We start from the raw sequence: 18,670 nt of genomic DNA on the forward strand, positions 1-18,670 counted from the left end.
GGGAGCGGCCGACTCCAGAAGATAAATGCCTCCAAAACTTTGTCCTCCATTGGAGAGGAATCCTGGGGTTTATGGAGCAGCCACTCATTACCTGTGCCACTTCCTTTGATATATGGCCCTGGCTGCTGTATTGGCAGATCTCTAACCAACCACTCCCATTATTCCATACCTCCCCCGTGCCTAATTTCAGTCAGAATTATATTCACATCACTCTATGAGAAGTTTCAGCCTCTCTTCTTCCTGGTTCCTTTTTGATCCATGCTTTCAAACTGCTGCACTGCTTTAAGAGCAGTCCAGCTTTAAATGCAGCATTTCCACATTGAGAAGTCCTCTCCCAAACCCCCACCCAGATAAATTTTCCCAGTGTGAAACCTCTTTACCCAGAGGGTGGAAAGAATGTGGAACTCGCTACCACAAGGAGTAGTTGAGGTGAATAGCATAGATGCATTTCAGGGGAAGCTCGATAAGCACATGAGGGAGAAAGGAATAGAAGGGTATGCTGATAGAGTGAGATGAAGAGAGGTGGGAGGAGACTCGTGTGAAGCATAAACGCTGGCGTAGATCAGTTGGGCCGAACGGCCTGTTTCTGTGCTGTCGACCTGATGTAACTCGATATAACTCACCGATTGCTGGAGGGACATGCACTTTTGTCTTGCCACATCAATAATGGCGGTTCATGCGACTCGGATTTAGGGTCCCAGAATCCACAATCACTTGAATGGGTACAGCTCGAAGATACAACCCTGTTGTTGGTTCATTGCCCCTGCACTGAATTAATAGTGTCCTCCCCAAAGCTGCATACAGTCGGGTCTGTTTCACTGACTCGCTGCATATTGAGCTTCTGTGACTGCTGTCTCTGTGGATGTGTAACTGGGGCACTCTGATCCATCAACTCTCTGGTTGGAAGACTGACCATACCACAAGAAGTGATATAATTCTACACACGCCTGACATTCTTTGCTGGACAATCCCCAGTTAAAAAAAAAAGAAAAGACTTGCATTTATCCAGCGCCTCAGGACATCCAGAGTGCTTTACAGCCAATGAAGTACTTTTGAAATGTAGTCACTGTTGTAATGTAGAAAACACAACAGCCAGTTCACGTACATCAAGGTCCAACAAACAGCAATGTGATAATGACCAGATAATCTGCTTTAGTGATGTTGGTTGACAGATAAATATTGGCCAGGACACGGGGAGAACTCTTCTTCGAAATAGTGTCATGGGATCTGTCACGCCCACCTGAGAGGGCAGGTGCGGCCGCATTTTAGCATCTCAACCAAAAGACGGCACCTCCGACAGTGCAGCACTCCCTCGGTACTGCACTGGAGTGTCAGTCTGGATTTTATGCTCAAATCTCTGGAGTGGGACGATGAATCCATGATCTTCTGACTCAGAGGCAAGAGTGGTACCCACTGAGTCACAGCTTACACCTAATGTCATGGGAGATACTGCAGTAATAACACATATATGGATTGGGTGTGAAATGGTTTGCACTTGATAAATATACCCCGTACAATGACCTGACTTTAACCCTTTTCACGGAGGGAGATTTGGGTGATGGGTGCCATGATGGGTTTTGATATTGCCAATAAGACTCAGAATAGAGTTTTACCCTTGCATTCCAGAGCAGAATGTTTGCAGTTCATAGCAACTTACTGCTTGGTTTCCACATCTGCTGCTCAACATGCAGTCAGATCGAATGTTCACCCAATTCTCATCCAAGATGTGACACAAACTTTTAGATGAAAATCCTACAACAATCTGTGTTTTGATTGCATGATCTGCACCAGTGAAATTACATTTTGCTGCTTGTCAACATAAGTACGTGAAAAATGGCATCAAGCGATTCATTTTTGTGTCTCTCAGCCAATCGAAATGTGATTGATTCATCTGCTGTATTTTGCTCAGAGTGCAATGATTCGTATACACTTTCCCACCCTTGCTACAGTCAGCCTCATCTCCACTATCGTAACGAAGAGGCGAGAGTGCTACCCACTGAGATAACTCGAATCAGCTATCTCCTGCAAATGTTCTCCTGACCGGCTGGCTCTATTCAGACTGTGGCATTCCCGAACATGCAATATTTTCTGAAGAGGAAGAATTTCAGCAAAATGAGAGCACAATTCTTGTTAATCACAAAATGAGAGGAACGTTCAGAGATAACAGCAGGTCTGAGGCAGTCCGGCCACTGCCCAGGAGAGCAATCTGCGTCTTATTGGAGATATCAAAACCCATCATGTCAACCATCTCCCAATTCTCCCTCCGTGAAAGGCTTAGAGTCAGGTCATTGTACAGAAGTACATGAGGCAACCACAAGGCCATGTTATTAGTGGAACATTACTTGAACTCAGGGAGATACGATAAACTGGATCTATGGTTAGTGATTCATTCTAGACAATACTGGATGAGGCCTGTGTAAACTACAGGAGTTAGTTAATGGGGTGCTTACCTCTTACACTCATCCCTAATTCCTCCTAATTATCCACAAACCTCTCATTAAAACCCTTCAACCATCTTCGTTGCCAAAAGGCCACGCATGTCTTTATAATTGCCAATTATTTATTTGATGAGAAGATCATTGATTGTAAGTGACACAATCACCGCGTGGCCCTTATTCCAGCAGACAGTTCCTGGTGTACAGGGGTCAGGGGCAGAAACTTTGGCTGATTTTTCCCTCCTTCACACAGGGGACACTGCGGCCGACTGCAGCAGCTCTTATTGCCATAACTCGAATCAGCTAACTCGGCACAGGCCTGAGATTGAACCTGAGGGCTTCCTGGTGGGTATGGTGCTGCAGAACACCAGGCAGTGTTCAGCAAGAATATATTAGCCATGGAGAGGGTACATCGCAGATCCACCAGGGGCTAAAAGGGTTAAATTATGAGTTGCATAAACCAGGCTTGCTTGGTGATCTAATTGAGGTGTTGAAGATAATTAAACAAATTGATAGGGCAGGTAGAAAGAAACTATTCCCTCTGGTGGGGGAGTCCAGAACAAGGGGGCATAACCTTAAAATTAGAGCTAGGCCATTCAGGGGTGATGTCAGGAAGCACTTCTTCACACAAAGGGGAGTGGAAATCTGGAACTCTCTCCCCCAAAAAGCTGTTGAGGCTGGGGGTCAATTGAAAATGTAAAAACTGAGATTGCTGGATTTTTTTGGGCAAGGGTAGTAAGGGATATGGAACCAAGGCGGGTAAATGGAGTTAAGATACAGATCAGCCATGGTCTAATTGAATGGCGGAACAGGCTTGAGGGGCTGAATGGCCTCCTCCTGTTCCTCAGATCCAGTGCCGGCCCTGCGCGGAGTGGACTAAGTTTGAGTTCCGGGGGCGTGAGCTGTGCTATGAGCTGACTGACTGCAGACACCACTCCTGCTCTGCTGTTTAGCGATTCCAGCATCTGCTTTTCAATTTATGCAGAACCAACATTTAAATTACTTGAGCTCTCAATGTGAGGATCAACTCCCCGATCAGACTCATGTTGTGTAAGCTAAACAGTTCTCTGCAAGAGAGAGCAAATCCTTCTAATTGGGTGCAAACAATACAGAATTTATTCAGTGTGGATGCAACCTTGCGCTAAATCTGAATGCTAGGCTGAATTTGGGCAATCTGACTGACAGCTCATAGTAAAAAATGTCAGGTCCAATCCACCCAGCATAAAACCAGCACGAAACCCCTTTCAACAAAGGGAGGAGTCACAAGGACCCATCAATCAGTTTAAAGTATTGTTTTAAGTGACATATTTCTGTTCCCAGGTGCAAGCAGCCCCTACAGAGAGCAGGGGAGCTGGCTCGATGATTAGACGGTGCTCAGAGATCTCCTGACCGGCCGGCTCTATTCAGACTGTGGCATTCCCGAAACATGCAATGTTTTCTGAAGAGGAAGAATTTCAGCAAAATGAGAGCACAATTCTTGTTAATCACAAAATGAGAGGAATGTTCAGAGATAACAGCAGGTCTGAGGCAGTCCGGCCACTGCCCAGGAGAGCAGGCTGCTGGTTAATGATCAAGCCAGGATTTCACCTTATATCACAGGAATCCGGCCATTCAGCAGCTAATTAAAACTAACGGCACTGGTAGCAACAGTACTCCTGGGATTAAGATTAAACTCAACACATCCTGTCACCAACGGCCATCTACAGGATCTTAAAAGCTTGTGGGTGTGAGAGTGTGTGTGTGTTACTGTGTGCATGTGTCTGAGAGCATGTTTGCGTGTGAATGAGTGTGTATGTTTCTTTGACCGTGTGTCTCTAAGCATGTAAATGAATGTACCGGTGTGAGTGTATGTACCAGTGTGAGTGAATATACCAATGTGTGTGTGTCAGTGTGAGTGTACCAGCATGAGTGTATGAGTGCATTTACCAGTGTGTGTGTGTACCAGTGTGAGTGTATGTACCAGTGTATGTACGTGTGAGTGCATTTACCAGTGTGTGTGTATAACAGTGTGAATGTATGTACCAGTGTGTGTGTACCAGTGTGACTGTTTATATACCAGTGTGAGTGTATGTTCCAGTGTGTGTGTGTACCAGCGTGAGTGTTTATGTACCAGTGTGAGAGTGTGTACCAGTGTGAGTGTATGTACCAATGTGAGTGTATGTACCAGTCGTGTTTATGTACCAGTGTGAGTGTATGTACCGGTGTGATTGTGTATCTGTCTGTGTGTAGAGCAGTGTGAGTGTATGTACCACTGTGTGTGTGTACCAGTGTGAGTGTTTATGTACCTGTGTGTGTGTACCAGCGTGAGTGTATGTTCCAGTGTGAGTGTATGTTCCAGTGTGTGTACCAGTGTGAGTGTATGTACCAGTGTGAGTGTATGTACCAATGTGACTGTATGTACCAGTGAGTGTTTATGTACCAGTGTGAGTGTATGTGTCAGTGTGAGTGTATTTACCAGTGTGAGTGTATGTTCCAGTGTGTGTACCAGAGTGAGTGTATGTTCCAGTGTGAGAGTGTGCACCAGTGTGTGTGTTTTTACCAGTGTGTGTGTGTACCAGTGTGAGAGTGTACCAGTGTGAGTGAATTTACCAGTGTGTGTGTGTACCAGTCTGAATGTATGTACCAGTGTGAGTGCATTTACCAGTGTGAGTGTATGTATCAGTGTGTGTGTATGTACCAGTGTGTGTTCATGTGTGTGTGCGTGTGTAGCAGTTTGAGTATATGTATCAGTGTGTGTGTGTGTACCAGTGTATGTACCAGAGTGTTTATGTACCAATGTGACTGTATGTTCCAATGTTTATGTATGAGTGTGTGTATGTACCAGTGTGAGTGCATTTACCAGTGTGTATGTACCAGTGTGTGTGTGTATCTGTGTGTGTGTACCTCTGTGTGTAGCAGTGTGAGTGTATGTACCAGTGAGTGTTTATCTACCAGTGTGAGTGTATTTACCAGTGTGAGTGTATGTACCAGTGTGTGTGTGTGTACCTGTGTGTGTAGCAGTGTGAGTGTATGTACCAGTGAGTGTTTATGTACCAATGTGGATGTATGTGCCAGTGTGAATGTATGTGCCAGTGTGAATGTATGTGCCAGTGTTTATGTACCAGAGTGAGTGTATATTCCAGTGTGTATGTGTACCAGCATGAGCGTATGTTCCAGTGTGAGTGTATTTACCAGTGTGTGTATGTACCAGTGTGTGTGTGTATACCAATGTGTGTGTAGCAGTGTGAGTGTATTTGCGTGAGTGGGTGTACCTGTGAGTGTTTATGTACCAGTGTGAATGTATGAGCCAGTGTTTATGTACCAGTTTGAGTGTATATTCCAGAGTATGTTCCAGTGTGAGAGTGTGTACTAGTGTGAGTGTATTTACCAGTGTGAGTAAATGTACCAGTGAGTGTTTATGTACCAGTGTGAGTGTATATATCAGTGTGAGTGTATGTTCCAGTGTGAGTGTATATACCAATGTGTCTGTGGCAGTATTAACTCATAGGTACAATAAAGAGATAACGTCGAGTTTATCAATTTTTCTTCATCAATTATTCTGGTGAATAAGGATGTTGGTCCCTATTTCAGTAGCTGAGCTGAGAAAGAAGGAACATGAGATGTGGGGGTGGGTAATATTTTAACAGACCTCCTTCAGTAAGTCAATGCAGTAATCGAAACACAGGGCTACAGGGCAGAGAAGTGCAGCTTTCATCCCTGCACCAGTGACATCAGCCGGGTTGTTATTTAGTGAATGCCAGGTGCTTCTGCAAAGAGTGGGAGAAGTAATGAGAGGGAGAGTTTCTCTCTTTCCCACCTTCCAGCAGCCAGTGCCCAGAAAAGCTGGTGAAGGAGATGGCAGACGGTCCCTGTCGTCAGACTGACTGCAGTTGAGGGACCTTCCCCAGACCATGGACAATCTACTTCATTGTGGACTTCCAGCAACTCATTTAATCTCCATAAGGAAAGGATCTGAACAGTTTCTCCCTCCACTTCAAAGATAAATCAAGCAAAACTCCAGGATCTAACCCTACATCCTACATTACACAGCCTCAGCCTGCTGGTTTCCTTGACATGACACCTCCATGGTCTCAGCAACTCGGAAACCCTCATGCTCCACACACCATTCGACTATCTCTATCTCTGCTTGTTCTTATAACCCTCTGTCTCATTCATAAGTGGACATTCAACCAGCTTTCTTACTTTAAAGATGTTAATTGACAAGCACCAATTGTAGAGTCGAGAGTCTATCCCACATACCCAGTAATGTGTGGGGAAATGAGGTTTCCTCTGATCTCAAGTCTCGCCTTAGGTTTGTTTTGTTGGTATTGAATGTTCCCTTGTTCTGTGCTCACAGTCCAGGTTAAATATCCAACATACATCTCCATTACCCTCACCCCTCCAAGTCACACACCATCCCGACTTGGAAATATATCGCCGTTCCTTCATCGTGGCTGGGTCAAAATCCTGGAACTCCCTACCTAACAGCACTGTGGGAGAACCTTCACCACACGGACTGCAGTGGTTCAAGAAGGCGGCTCACCACCACCTTCTCAGGGGCAATCAGGGATGGGCAACAAATGCCGGCCTCGCCAGCGACGCCCACATCCCATGAACGAATAAAAAAAAACTCTTTGCATTGGATCTCGTCTCCTTTCAATCTTCTTTTTTCAAATGAGAACAAGTTCAGTTCTCCTCCTGAGATTCAGAACCATTCTCTTTGCTCCACTTTGATCCCTACCTCAACACATGTCCTTTTGAAACTCAGCTGACCAAAATGGCACACAACTGTGTGTCACACAATTGCCCCTGGCTGTTTTGGATGAAGGTGAGTATCCTGCAAGACAGTGTATCTTCCCAACACTGCCCAGTAATACCCTACCATCCACAAGTCAGGCATTTCCCCTATCGAATCTGCATTCTCTGGGAATCAAGCACAAATTTCCCTGATAATCATTCTGGCTCAGCGCACACTCTGAATTAACAGTATGTGTGTGAGTGGAATTGATTGTGTGATTCAAAATCGACAGCAGATACTCATCAATTAAACACACATGCGTGTTGACATGAGTAGAGTTGCAATCGAGCTGTGGTGTCCAGGCCAATATTTATCCCTGAACCAACAGATGATCTGGTCATTATCACATTGCTGTTTGTGGGATCTTGCTGTGTGCAAATTGGCTGCTGCGTTTCCTACATTACAACGGTGACTACACTTCGAAAATACTTCATTGGCTGTAAAGCGCTTTGCAATGTCCTGAGGTTGTGAAAGGCGCTATATAAATACAAGTCTTTCTTTCTTTCATCTTTATGATTCGTGGAATGTGAGGCTTCCCATCCAACCACACATGGTCACTCAGTTTATTTGGAGGAATCAGACTGCATTGCCGATAGTAGATCTTATGGTCTGTGCTCCTCCATTTTCTGCCCTTATCTGGCTTGAGGTGAGAGAAGACTCATTTTGCCTTTTCTTCTCAATCTTTGGTGCGGTTGAGAACAGATTTAGTTTTTAATAACCATAGGCCACGGAATCACACTGACGGAGTAAACCAAATTTCAATTTTTATTGCATTTGATTCTGGCATTTTTCTCAGTGTTTTGGGGTGTGCAAAAACCCTGAATCAGTGGCCTTGATAATAACGATTCCACAGTTCACAGGTAGCTGGCCGACTGTTAGAGCTCTCAGACTGGCCGCTCCTGTTCAACTCGATAAGAGAAAAATGAGCCATCTCTGCCTCTCAGTCAGTGCCCTTCAGGGACACCAGGCTTCTCATTGAATTAATGGGCACTTGTAGCTGGGTTTAAGCAGCATCCATTCTTATACAGCTTATAAGGCCTTATAATTACCATTGGCTTCACGCAGAGCATTAAAATTCAAGATTTACCACCTTATTCAAGAGCAACTTAAGCAGCCAATTTGGTTTGATTCCATCCAGCATTAAAAGTAAAGGCTGTGAAAGTGATTCTCCACCATACAGAGCAATAAAAGGCTTCAGCATGACTGTATATCACAACAAAAGCACCATACCTCCCTGACAAGGTACTGCACATCACAATAGCCCTGTGACAGGGTACAATACATCATGATACCACCCTGACAGTAGTAATGTACTTCCAGGGTAACTGAACATCGCAGAGTAAGGTGCAAAACTGTGATTCTGCCAGGCAGAATGACGCACAATTACTGCAACAATTCCAGATCTCGAGTTCTGATAGGGCTGCACCAAGGGTGTGATATGCTTTGAAAGGGGAGCTGTATATAATTGTACCATTCTGGCAATGCTCACTCTCCTCAATTCCCAAACTCAACCACGTCACCATGGAGAGATGCCCAGCAAAGGCTAAGGAGAAGAAATAACTTGCATTTCTATAGCAACCTCAGGACGACTCAAAGCACTTTACAACCAATGAAGTACTTTTGAAGTGTAGTCATTGTAACACAGGAAACACGGCTGCCAATTTTACGCACTACGAGGTCCCACAAACAGAAATTAAATAGATGGCCAGATAACCTCAGACGAGTGCTCAGTCCCTCACATCCTGTGTCAGGAATGTAACTCAGTGTGAAACAAGTGTCCAACTCCACTCAAGGACGAATCCCTTTACTCTTAGAGTCAGTGGCACTTGCAACAGATGTCCCCCAGCACAGTAACTATTGGCCCACCTGAAGCATTCAGTGGGATGGCAGAGTCGGCAGGGAACAGAGTGGGTGGGTCTGCCAGTGCCAACGTTTGAACATGGTTACACTGGATGGTGTGGCACATTACAGGTCCAGACCACACTCCAGGCTGGCTGGATACGGGTGCGACCACCCACTCTACCCAATTCCCAATGTTGGTTTATTTAAGATAATTGGCAAAAAGAACCAGGAGGGAGATGACGAGAAATCTTTTTATGGAGCGAGTTGTTATGACCTGGAATGCACTGCCTGAAACGGTGAGAGAAGCAGATTCAATAGTAAGTTTCAAAAGGGAATTGGATAGCTCTTTTAAAGAGCTGGCACAGGCACAATGGGTTGAATGGCCTCCTTCTGTGGTGTATGATTCTGTGATTAGCATGGCCAACTATGGCAAATGCCATAGAAAGATCAAAGAGCACAAGGAGGGATAACACACTGCAGTTACACTGACAAAGGAGCCTTTTGTGATTTTGGACAGTTTCAGTGCTGGGAACAGGGCAGAAGCTGGACTGAATGGATTCAAAAAGAGAGTTTTGGGAGAGGTGCACACGAAGCGGGGAGGTAACGACACATTCAAGGACTTTAGAGAGAGATGAAGCTGTAACTAGAGAGGATGGGCAGGTCAAAGGTGAGCTTTGTGAGGAGGGCAGTGATGCAGAGCCTCAGATGTGACGAATGACCACGTGAACAGTGGCTGGAGGGCGGCCGGAGCCTGTGCAGCTGTAACCCATCGAGAGCCAGAACCTTCCAAAGAGGAGGCTAAAAAACTGGGGGGAAACAGCTCAGCAAAGGAGAGAGAGCTGGAAAGTGAGTCACTCCACACCATTGATTGAGCCATCTGGCATTTGACTCCAGAGCAGCAGATGCCCAGAGGGAGGTCACCTCCCTGCTGTGTTGTAAGGGGAATGACACTTGACCCAAGAGGGACAGGGAGATGATCCTTGAGCAAAGGGAGCAATTAATAAAATTGGTCAATGATGGGGAGGAGGTGGAGCAGGAAAGGTAATGGAGTGGTCAGGAGTTGGCTGGAGAAGGGATCACGAGTGGCTCTCATGGTCGACACGGTAGGCCGTTAATGGGTTTCAAGAAGGAACTGAATAGGTTCTTGTCAACAAATGGGATTCAGGGTTATTAGAAATGCACCAAGTGAATACTGTGGATAGGAGGGCTAGATGGGCCGAAGGCCTTCTCCTGCCTGAAACTATCACTATGTTACTACGTAAGGCTCCTTTTTAAGCTGATAGGACCATGCCTATTGGCTGCGAAGGGTTAAATAATAACAGATGATTTTGGCAGAACTCAATTCGGGTTTGCCTGCCCTCCCAGACTGTCCGGCGGACACCGGGCAATGGAGCTTGAATCTCCCGGGCACTGCTGTCAGCAGCTCGGGAGGACTTTGCTCTTTGAATTTCTTGCCGCAACAGCACCTCCCGCACCCCCCCCACCCCGTGATGTCACCAGCTGCCGCCGCAGAGAAGCCTCCGGCTCGGTGACGTTACCCCTCACCACTGTAGACAGTCAGCCCCAGTTACGGGTGACCAGAAACAAGCCCAGCTGGTGTAGAAACAGCCAGGAGACTGGGGAGGGGATCTCAACGTTACCGGTATTAATATTGGTTATCGATGCAATTTCAGTGAGGTACTCTTAGTTGCTAGTGGAATTATAGTTCCTCTCACCTCAAGTTTCTCCTCTTCTCCACCCTCGGTTTCCTCCCTTCCCCTCCCTCGATTCCCCTCTTCCCCACCCTTGTTTTCCCTTCTTCCCCCGCCCTCGGTTTCCCCCCCTCCCTGCTCTCAGTTTCCTCTCTTCCCCTGCCCTCAGTTTCCCCTCTCCCCACCCTCAGTTTTCCCTCTCCCGCTCCCTCAGTTTCCTCTCTCCCTCTCCCTCGGTTTCCCCTCTCCCCCACCCTCGGTTTCCCCTCTCCCCCACCCTCGGTTTCCCCTCCCCCTCCCTCGGTGTCCCCTCTCCCCCTTCCTCGGTTTCCTTTCTCCCCCTCCCTCGGTTTCCCCTCTCCCCCTCCCTCGGTTTCCCCTCTCCCCCTCCCTCAGTTTCCTTTCTCCCCCTCCCTCGGTGTCCCCTCTCCCCCTCCCTCGGTTTCCTTTCTCCCCCTCCCTTGGTTTCCCCTCTCCCACACCCTCGGTGTCCGCTCTCCCCCTCCCTCGGTTTCCTTTCTCCCCCTCCCTCGGTTTCCCCTCTCCCCCTCCCTCGGTTTCCTTTCTCCCCCTCCCTCGGTGTCCCCTCTCCCCCTCCCTCGGTTTCCTCTCTCCCCCTCCCTCGGTTTCCTTTCTCCCCCTCCCTTGGTTTCCCCTCTCCCACACCCTTGGTGTCCCCTCTCCCCCTCCCTCGGTTTCCTTTCTCCCCCTCCCTCGGTTTCCCCTCTCCCCTACCCTCGGTTTCCCCTCTCCCCCTCCCTCGATTTCCCCTCTTCTCCTGCTCATGGGAGGTCTCCTGGTTCTCGGAACTTCTCGCACAGCATCTGCTGGCCTGAAACCACGAGTAAAAATACCCAACTACACGGGACCCAACCTTTGTACAGTAAATGCAATAACATTTGCAGAAGACATATGATCAGACATCATGTGATGAGACCTCCAGGAATGCCTCCAACCACGGTTGACAACCCAAAGCTCAATTCATCTCATTGAGGTGTTGAAAATCTCTGGGATGGAATGTGACAGAGTTTCATTTAATACAGGAAACTCAAAATAAACCAAAACAAAAGGCCCCAGGGAAGTAATGGTGGCTTTAGGGCAGGAAGTGGCAACTGGGACTGCCCGAGGGACACAAGCTCCTCGGGGAGGCATGAACAGCACTGAGGGCAGCCTGGGGGAATAAGATGACATCTGGGGCAGCCACAAGGGCTCAACTCTAGTCACATGATGGAAATCGTTAATAAGTGTGTGTCGTACCAGACGTCCGCACTGTGATACCGATGTCACATTTTTCCAGGATCACACAGCGAGGTTTCTGTACAGCTGAAAAACAAACTGACTACAACTGAGAGTATTTTGTAAACTCGGTTATGGCAGGGCTGCTCTCCAGCTTCACCGCAGCCGGCTCAGTCTGCCTGCTGACAGCCCACTTTGATGTGTAACCGCCCCCCTCCCCGTGACTGAACATCCCAGACAGATCCCGGGAGTGACTGCAATGCACCAAGCCCCAGGTAATCCGGGGTAAGTGGAAACTGCTTCTCATGTCTGCACAAACAAGCTGCCCGGAGACAGAGCCAAGGAAAGAGAAATGTTTGGAGAGTTATCGAGATTTAAAAGAAGGTGATCTGGAGACACATATACCTTGGCCGGGAATTTCCTTGGAGCTGATCCCGCTCCGTAATTTTGCCGAAAGTGCGACGCAAACCCCCTTACGGCAGCGGAGCCGGAGCAGCTCCGAGGAAATTCCCCAACTTTGTTCCTGGGTCTAAGAGTTGCATTGATATAGCCTTTCATCACATCTCTCAGAAAAGACCCAACACCCTTCAAAAAACAAATTACATTGAATCGCAGTCACTGTTGTTATGTGGGCAAATGTGGAATCCATTTTGTGCACAGCAAGATGTCACAAACAGCAAATGAGATGAGTGACCTGTTAACCTGTCTTTTGGTGTTGGTTGAAGGAGGACACCAGGAGAATTCCCTGCTCTTCAAGTCGTGCCATGGGAACCTTTTACACCCACTTCAGCCACCAGGCCAGAAAGACGAGGCCTCGGGTTTAATGTCTCCGACTGCGCAGCACTCCCTCAGTACTAAACTGAGGTGTGAGCCTAGATTATGGGCTCAGATCCTGGTACAGGGTTCGGACCCACACCTTCTGACTCAGAGGCAGTCGCGCTCCCAACTGAGAGGGGCCGTTGTACAGCGATAAAGAGCAGAAGCTGGCTGACTTCCATTCCCCTCCATCACCAAACACAGGGAGCGAAGTTGATTCCTGCCTGAGCTGTGCGACTCAGTTCATCGAATCATCGAATCATACAACACAGAAGGAGGCCATTTGGCCCATCGTTCCTGTGCTGGCTGTTTGAAAGAGTTATCCAATTGGTCCCACTCCACCTGCTCGTCCCCCATCGCCCTGCAAGATTTTCCTTTTCAAGTATTTATCCAATTCCCTTTTGAAAGTTATTATTGAATCTGCTTTCAGGCAGTGCGTTCCAGACCATGACAATTTGCTGCACAAAATCCCCAGTTTCCCACTGGGTGATCGGAATACCATCAAAGGAAGATTTTATTTTAAGGATGGCTGCATAAATAAATTCTGTTAACAGAAAAGATGTAAGAAGACAATTAACTGGGCAAACCCACAACCGTGTGCTCAAAGGGAGATCATGTCAAGAAATGGCAAGTGGGCAGCCCACCGCCTTCTGTTCAGGGGCGCTCCCCGTGGGGGCCATTTTCTCACTGGGAGGGTTAGACTGGTGGATTATTCCCTCCAGTTCTTTATCCTTATTGTCAGTGTAGGAGAAAAGGCAAAACCGAAGGAGTTAAAAAAAAAACTCCCCAACACAAAATGGGCAGACAACATTCCGGATACAGCTACCAGGCAGATTGCTTGAAGGCAAAAGGCACCAGTAGCCTCGTACAAAGCCAAGAGGGAGCCAATCTGGGAGGCAGCCAAGTGAGGAGAGGCAAGCTAATTAAGAGCGAAGAGCCAAGAAAAAAGCTTCACCTACAGAGCGGAGAAGAGAAACTCTCAAACAGAAAGGGTGGAAGGGTCACTGCGAGAAGGATCACACGGTGTAGCGCCGCTTCCCGTGTATAAGAAGGAAATGCAAAGTGCCACTATATGTAATAAAGTGTTGGTTGGACCAGAGTAGAATTTATAGATTTCTGGCTTTGAGCGCTGAGAGTGTCCTCCACTGGCGGGAGGCCCGTCCCGTAAAATGGCGCTGACCCGCTGGCCTCTGTGCCTCAAATACCCGATACGTGCTCCCGACATGTGAAGCTCCACCTCGGGAAAGCAAGTTCATAAAATGCACTCCGTGATGTTTAAGTGCAAAATATTGGCAGCAATTTAATTTGAAATGGAAACAAAAAACTGTGGATGAAATTACAGCACTTCCTGTGCACAAAGGAAGTCAGGTTTCCTGGGTACAACTACAATATTAACCCTGAAGAAAGTTTAAGACTGTCACCCTGGCATTCTGAGATGGGGGTACACTGTATGTATTAACTGACACCAGCCCCTTGGCTTAGTGGGGCACTAGAGTGATCCAGAAGTGGCCTTCAGGAGGAAATCCAGATCCAAACCAAACCAGTAACATTCACAAATGATCCTACCCACAATTACTGATAGAATTCTGCCGATCTTTCCCTCGAAAACAGTCTCAGGGTTACACTAATGGCTGATTCGGGAGGTGTACTGAACCATACAGAAAACCTGAGTCCAGTCAAAGAAAGAATGAGCTTGCATTTATAAACCGCCTTATCACAACTTCAGGACATCACCATGCACTTTACAGGCAGTTAACTTTGACACCTGGTCATTGTTGTTATGCAGGCAAACATAGGAGTTAATTTACACACAGTAAGATCCCACTAACAGCAAATGCGATGAATGACCAATGAACCTGTTTTTGGTGGCATTAGTTAAGGAATTTTTTAATATATTTGTTCTTGGGATGTGGGTGATGTTGGCAAGGGGACCGTTACCCTGAGAAGGTGGTGGTGGCTCTATAGGTCTTCTTCTATAACGATTGTTGAGTGACTTGCTAGGTCACCTCATTGAACATTGATTTCAGTTGTAGGTCAGGCTGGGCAGGGATGCCCTTCCCTGAAGGGTGTTAATGAGCCAGCTAAGTAGTTACGACAATCAGAAGCTTTCATGGTCTTCAAGATCTCAATCCTGCTCCTCCTGATTGTAGAATCTTGCAAAATTTATCTCACACTCCTGGACAGAATGCAGGAAGCAGCTCGTCCAATGACTGGTGATCCCTCTCTCACCTCCAGTCTTCAGCCTTTCTCTGTCCTAACACATCGACATATGCCATACGAAAATGAGGGACAGGAGGAGACCAGCTAGTCCATCTAGCATGTCCCATACAGTCATGGTGCAACTTAACACCAGGGCCCCTATCACCCTGCACCCACCTTGTATTCTCCCGAGAGAGTTAAAAAAAAAAGAGAAAAAGCCCTAGGCCAATTCAGGGGATCAAAATCTGGGAAATTCCTCTCTGACTCCTGATCCAATAAGATCCAGGAGACCACAGTGACCAGGATACACATCCCCCAATACCCCACCTACCTTCTGTACACTGTTAGCCACAGCTAGGAACCCATCCAGCTAACCTTCCTTGCCTTTCTCTCCTTTCTCAACACCATGATGGTCGTTGCTAATTGGAACTTGGCGCCCCTGCGGATCCCTGCTCCCAGCACACTCACCGCGTTGAAATCCAGACTCATCCCACGGTCTTCCACTGTAACTCATTCTTTCTCAACACCTCAAAACCGTGGAACTCTTTCCCTCCATCAGTGACCCCTTCCTCCTATAACCTGTAGGCTTTTAAAAGCCTGACTGAGTGTCATCGAACCATCCCTTCTTGATTTCTCATTTCCCCTTTTCCTTCTTTTTAAAAAATCTGCCCTGAGCTACGGTTCCTGTTCCCTTGCCCAAGTTTCTCAATTTTTTTTTCTCCAAAATAGCAGGTTCCTGCTTCGGGCCTTGATCTTAGCTAGGGTGGTAGTGGAGTGGGGAGGGGGTACAATTTGCCTTTATACACCCTGAGCTAGGCAGGATAAAAATATAACTAGGGTTCCGCCTACTGATCCTTATCCCTTGACTCCCCTGCTGCAAAGCGCACACATGTGGAAGTTGGGCGGGAACAGGGTTATTTTCGGGCTGTGAGGACCCCCACAGTCGAATTGCCTGCTGACTCTGACTGACATATGAAGCATTGGCACTTGAGTGAGGTATCTGAGGGTTACCAGCGCCTAGAACCAAATCTAAACACCACCTTCAGGAAATTAAAGGATAGAATTGTGGGAGGGGGGAGAAACAGATATAGAATTGAAACCACAGGGAGCAGCAGAGGCAGTCTTGATCCCCTGTTCCCACCCAAAAATCCAGTCGTGCGTTTCCCTGCAGGGGTCAGGATAGCAGTCAGGGGCACTGAGGCCAACTGGGGCAATCCTACTGCTGCTCTGGTTCAGATCAGCTAACTCAACACAGACCGGGACCAAAGCTGGGACCTCTCTATTACATGATTCACAGTGAGTCTTTTCCTTGACAGAAATGGTGGAATTAGCCAAAGCACCAGGTCTGACCCTACTGGGAGAACTGTACCACAACAGAGATACCTCAGGCCCCAGTGCAGGCATCTCCGTTTACAGACAGAATACCGGTGTTGAAACAGAACTGAGCTTTGTTTACGGCAATGGGTTCATGGGAAGCTGCTTTGTCCGCTGACACATTTGTTCCTAATATCACAGCAACGTTTCTGCCCAACAGCATTATATTTCTCTGAAATGCTGGCTGCACTGACACCGATCAGTCCCGGCAGCATTAATGGCTCTTTCTTTGTGTTTTTTTGCCACTTTGGACAACACAAGATACTGAATAAAGTAAAATTAAAGCTACCAGTACTAACTCTCCGTTTACTAACCAACACTCACTGCGAGGCCCCCTTTACTAACTAGCACTCACTGCGAGGCCCCCTTTACTAACCAGCACTCACTGCGAGGCCCCCTTTACTAACCAGCACTCACTGCGAGGCCCCTTTTACTAACCAGCACTCACTGCGAGGCCCCCTTTACTAACCAGCACTCACTGCGAGGCCCCCTTTACTAACCAGCACTCACTGCAAGGCCCCCTTACTAACCAGCACTCACTGCGAGGCCCCCTTTACTAACCAGCACTCACTGCGAGGCCCCCTTTACTAACTAGCACTCACTGCGAGGCCCCCTTTACTAACTAGCACTCAATGCGAGGCCCCCTTTACTAACTAGCACTCACTGCGAGGCCCCCTTTACCAACTAATACCCACTGTGATGTTTCCTTTTTTAAAAATATATTCATGGGATGTGGGCGTCGCTGGTGAGGCCGGCATTTATTGCCCATCCCTAATTGCCCTTGAGAAGGTGGTGGTGAGCCGCCTTCTTGAACCGCTGCAGTCCGTGTGGTGACGGTTCTCCCACAGTGCCGTTAGGAAGGGAGTTCCAGGATTTTGACCCAGCGACGATGAAGGAACGGCGATATATTTCCAAGTCGGGATGGTGTGTGACTTGGAGGGGAACGTGCAGGTGGTGTTATTCCCATGTGCCTGCTGCCCTTGTCCTTCTAGGTGGTAGAGGTTGGGGGTTTGGGAGGTGCTGTCGAACTAGTCCTAGTCCTTTCACTAACTAGTACTCACTGTGAAGTTCCCTTGACTAACTATTACTCACTGCGAGGCTCCCTTGACTAACTATTACTCACTGCGAGGCTCCCTTGACTAACTAACACTCACTGTGATGCTCCCTTGACTAACTAGCACTCACTGTGATGCTCCCTTGACTAACTAGCACTCACTGTGATGCTCCCTTGACTAACTAGCACTCACTTTGATGCTCCCTTGACTAACCAGCACTCACTGTGATGCTCCCTTGACTAACTAGTACTCACTGTGATGCTCCCTTGACTAACTAGCACTCACTATGATGCTTCCTTGACTAACTAACACTCACTGTGATGCTCCCATGACTAACTAGCACTCACTGTGATGCTCCCTTGACTAACTAGCACTCACTGTGATGCTCCCTTGACTAACTAACACTCACTGTGATGCTCCCATGACTAACACTCACTGTGATGCTCCCTTGACTAACTAGCACTCACTGTGATGCTCCCTTGACTAACTAACACTCACTGTGATGCTCCCATGACTAACACTCACTGTGATGCTCCCTTGACTAACTAGCACTCACTGTGATGCTCCCTTGACTAACTAGCACTCACTGTGATGCTCCCTTGACTAACTAGCACTCACTGTGATGCTCCCTTGACTAACTAGCACTCACTGTGATGCTCTCTTGACTAACTAGCATTCAACACATCCTTCCAAGTTCCCGTTCACTGCAGTAAAAGCTCAAATAAACTAATAGATTGTCCCGATTGCAGCCGTCTATGTTTGTATATCATTGTTTGCAGCACTCACTCAGACAGAATCAGGTACCCCAGAGCATAATTGAAAGGCAGCTCAGTATAAGTAGGAACAGCTATGTGTGTATGTGTTTGTATGTGCATATGTGTACGTGCGATGTGTGTATGTATATATTTGATTGTGTGATGAGTGTGTATATTTATAGAACCATAGAAAGGTTACAGTATGGAAGGAGGCCATTCGGCCCATCGAGTCAGTGCCGGCTCTATGCAAAAGCAATCCAGCTAGTCCCACTCCCCATCCCTTTCCCCGTAGCTCTGCAATTGTTTTCCTTTCAAGCACTTATCCAGTTCCCTTTTGAAAGCCACAATTCAATCTGCCTCCACCACCCCCTCAGGCAGTGCATTCCAGATCATAACCACGCGCTGTGTGAAAAAAGTTTGTCCTCATGTCACCTTTGGTTCTTTTGCCAATCACCTTAAATTTATGTCCTCTGGTTCTTGACCCTTCTGC

At 47.4% G+C, this 18,670-nt stretch overlaps 1 protein-coding gene across 1 annotated transcript in view; it reads right to left on the reverse strand.

The window, feature by feature from the left end:
- kirrel3a (kirre like nephrin family adhesion molecule 3a) overlaps positions 1–18,670 on the reverse strand; it is a 441,035-nt gene that overhangs the window by 190,324 nt on the left and 232,041 nt on the right. The window lies entirely within an intron of this gene.

This window comes from Heptranchias perlo, chromosome 33 (genome assembly GCF_035084215.1).
Source record: "Heptranchias perlo isolate sHepPer1 chromosome 33, sHepPer1.hap1, whole genome shotgun sequence".
In the NCBI taxonomy this organism is placed as follows: domain Eukaryota; kingdom Metazoa; phylum Chordata; class Chondrichthyes; order Hexanchiformes; family Hexanchidae; genus Heptranchias; species Heptranchias perlo.